The sequence below is a fragment of the Rhea americana genome, unplaced genomic scaffold (genome assembly GCF_003343005.1).
Source record: "Rhea americana isolate MKP2758 unplaced genomic scaffold, rheAme1 scaffold_92, whole genome shotgun sequence".
Taxonomy (NCBI): Eukaryota; Metazoa; Chordata; class Aves; order Rheiformes; family Rheidae; genus Rhea; species Rhea americana.
Genome location: NW_028187111.1, coordinates 2,428,926 through 2,432,620, shown reverse-complemented (window position 1 = coordinate 2,432,620; position 3,695 = coordinate 2,428,926).

The following is a 3,695-nucleotide window of genomic DNA, read 5'->3' as shown; positions in this document are numbered from 1 at the left end:
CTATGTAATGCATTTCAGTTTATTCTCTTAAATCAGTGGCTGTAGTGGCCCCTGTGTATCTCAAATCATGCACTAGGGTGGTGAGAAACTAGAATTGGGCACTGTTCAAGGTATTTAGAAGCTGATGCTTCAAGGAACAATAGCATGMAAGCTTTCAGCTTCAACAAAGTAATGAGTTGCTGAGATATAATGGGTGGAGAGAAAATGGGGTGAGCAGGTTAAAGCTAGGGACATGTGGYGGTCTACTTGCTGCTCTAGAATCAAAAAAAATGAACTATTAAAGTATTTATGCTTCTAATTCCTTCCTGATCTCATAGAGAAACTGTCTTTCTCTTAATGCTGGTGAAAGTCTAGTCTTCAGGACCTCATATCACTTGCAGTAGAAGCTTCTGCAGAGATTCACAGGGCCAGTGTGATCTCACGAAGGTGGATGATAAAGCTCGTAGTCCCTTTTCACAATGTAGTTGCTTTCTTCTGAGCTTAAAGAACTGATAATACAGCAGTACAAAAGCTGGCCATCAAAACCACCCTATTCACCTAAGATTCYCTTCAACTCCTTACTTGATCTCTTCCCCAAACCTTTGGAATTATTTGAGGCAACATCCTTGAATTTCTAGAATACTAGGCTTTGATTTGCAGGGTAAGATAATGAAAAAGATGGTGGTGGGGAAGGAAGTGGCTGAATGCAAGACTTCAGTTCCATAAGGAACTTCCATAATAGGAAGACTTGCAAAAGTAAAAAGTGAAATGGTCTAGGTCTGCTGTTGCAGCTTTAGTGAAAATATAGTGGCTAAGTGTCTTGTCCTGTTGTATTTTTAGAATATAATCTTATTCGTGCTGTGTGAGAGTAGTTTTGAGGGAGAGTAAGAGGCATTAGACAAATGGCACCCTGAACTGTTGTCATTGTTCTAGGAGATGCAATTATTTTCTTCCCTCCTTTCCATGTTGGTGGTTCCTGTTGCTCTTAATTCTACTTTTAAACTCATGTGAATTTTCATATTTTGAAGTCAGGAGTATTCAGTGTGCTGTTAGAGGTGGAGTAGAACAGTACAAAAGTAAAAAACAGTCTTTGCTTGTATGCTTGCATACTCTTAAGTATTTGTTCCACCTTTAATGTGTTTAGTATATTAATACACTAAATACACCTAGTAACTATTTCCAGCAATGGAACAGTTTGCCTTTATCCAGCAATGAACAGAGGAGATAAGTCAAAGGATGTAGTATGCCTCTTGATTGTGGGTGTAGACATACCAATCATGTTTTGCTGGTGTAGCAGTGCCATAATCCATTCTGTGTTGGCCCAGTGAGGGAAAAAAGAGTTCCATGTCCTATAGCCAAGGCTGCCTAGTGAAGGGAGTAGTTAACCTGCCAAGCCTCACTGATTTTCCTAGGAGGAAGAAGTTGAGTCATGATGCTAGAGAAAGTGTCTTGCCAAGAAACACGTGGAGAAGTTGCTATATCCTAAACTGATATTTCATGTCTGTAAATTAAGGACAGTTACACTATCTACTGCAGTGTTACCCATTTTCTGTCAGCTGACTGATTTAGTAAACCAGCCAGAAACCAGTTCCCTAGGCTGGCTGATCCAGCAAAATGCTGTACAGAGCCTTCATCATTGCAGCAGGGAGGTGTCTGTGTTACCTCACTGCTTGGTGCAGTGGGAAGCCCAGAGTCTCACAGAGCTTGGGGTGAGACAGGACACCGGGAAGTCTGCCAGTCTGATCTACAGCACCAACATTTTTGTCACTGAAAAAAGAAACCTTACAATGTTTCTCGATGCTTCAAGAGGCTCCAGACAAATGTCCAAGGCCTGAATTGTTTTTGGGGAATTGGGGAATAGTTTTTGTCTATCTATTTGCAGCAGGTAAGTGACAGTCTGGTGCTAGAGGGGTGGTGTCACTGTCAGAAAATCTTTTGTGATGCCGTTTGGCTGACTGTAGTACATGCTTCAATGTGTGAGTGACATAACTATGCAGTTCCTGTTCTCTTATACCTCTGAAACGCAGGATAACTTTATTCTTTAATTCACCTGCTTATATAGCCAATCTGCTTCAGAAAATAGTAAAAACTTTCCCTGCCAAGAGATCATGCTGATTATACCTTGAGCAGAGGGAAAATTCTCTCCTGCAAGAGATTGATTGAAACTTGAGATTTCTAGTTCAGGAAACTATCAGCATGCAGCAAGGAAAGCCTCCTGACTCTGCTGTGTGGAAGGTAAGTGAATTACACCATGAGTTGGTCTCTTATATTCTAGTGCCAGAAGAATATACACAACCTGCTACTGTAATACCTCCTTTCTCTACCTGCTGTATCTCTCATCTGATTAGCTTATTCTGAAAGCTATATCACAGTATATTTTCTGGAAAGTTACTCAGTCTTGCCTTAAAGGTGCTTGAGAATGATAATTCATCACGTACTTTGAGAACGTGTTCTAGTACTTGGTTGTGAACATTGAGAAATTCGGTTTTATTTTCATGTTTGTTATTTCATTTCAACTTGTGGACTGCTGCGTTCTTATCAGCAAGGCTGGTAAGTTCCAAACTGGGTTATGTTATCCACTAAGACATTAAACTCTTGGGCAAGCTGAGGAAAATGAGCTCATGAGGCCTTATATTGTATATGTTGGATTTAGAAGCTGGGATTTCCCCTTTCCCCCTTCAGAACTTTATTGTTTCTACATATCTAATGAACCAGCTCCAGTTGCTAGCCTAGTGCTCTACATACTATTGATTAAAAAAAAATAGCACTATGATCGCTTCTCAACTTCTTGATGTCCATGTCCACAAATTGCACTAGCCCTTTTTTGCCATAACCRTGTGGAATGCTGAGTGCTTGTACTGAGACTGTTACTTTTGGTGGTTTCAAAGTGCATCTGCAGCTTTTCAAGGCAGGCTCTCCCATCTGGTATTGACAACGTCTGTGTTCCTGGTTCCAGATACAGTATTTTGCATTTGGTCACATTGAACAAAAAACACTGCTTTCTCTGAATCCTATGGTTAAATAATCACAATGTAGGTGCGCAGAGTAAGCATAACTTATTTTCTTCATCATTTACTACCTCCTAAATGTTGCGTTGCAGAGTGCAAATAACAAAAGCACTTGCCAGTACTGAGAGCTGCTGTTGCATACGGAAGAGTACCTAAGATTATAGGTACCAAGATTATGCTTGAAACCTGCAGCTGGTTTAAAATCAGCGTCAGCACAAAGTCCATAAATGTACTAGTTGCAGGTTATTTGGGGCGTAGTGCTTTGTGTTGTGGGTTTTTTGTCTCCTCCCTCCTGCCAAATACAGAGTACAAACAGAAAAAGCTTCTCTCTTTCACTGTGCTTAACAGCGGTTCCTCAGTCTTTTCCTCTGCACCCCAGTCTAAAATACTGCAGTGACAAATATCCCTGTAGCATGAGTTAACAATATGACTGAACTGAAAAGCTCCATATTCCTGCTTTTGCTGTCACATCTGTTAGCTGTCAGCCTGTCTGTTTTACTGTTCATATGAGACTCCCCAAATCTTGTGTAGTAGTGAATAACTGCCAGGTTTGAGGCAGCTTTACAGACCTCAGGAGCTCCCTTCTACTTTCTTCTCCCAGGCAGCTTTTAAGACAAGGGGGAAGTAAGTTGGTTTTGCRAAGTGAGCCTGCCATCGCTCCTGCGCTCCAAATTCCCTGTGACATCAGAGGAACTTCATCAAAGAGTA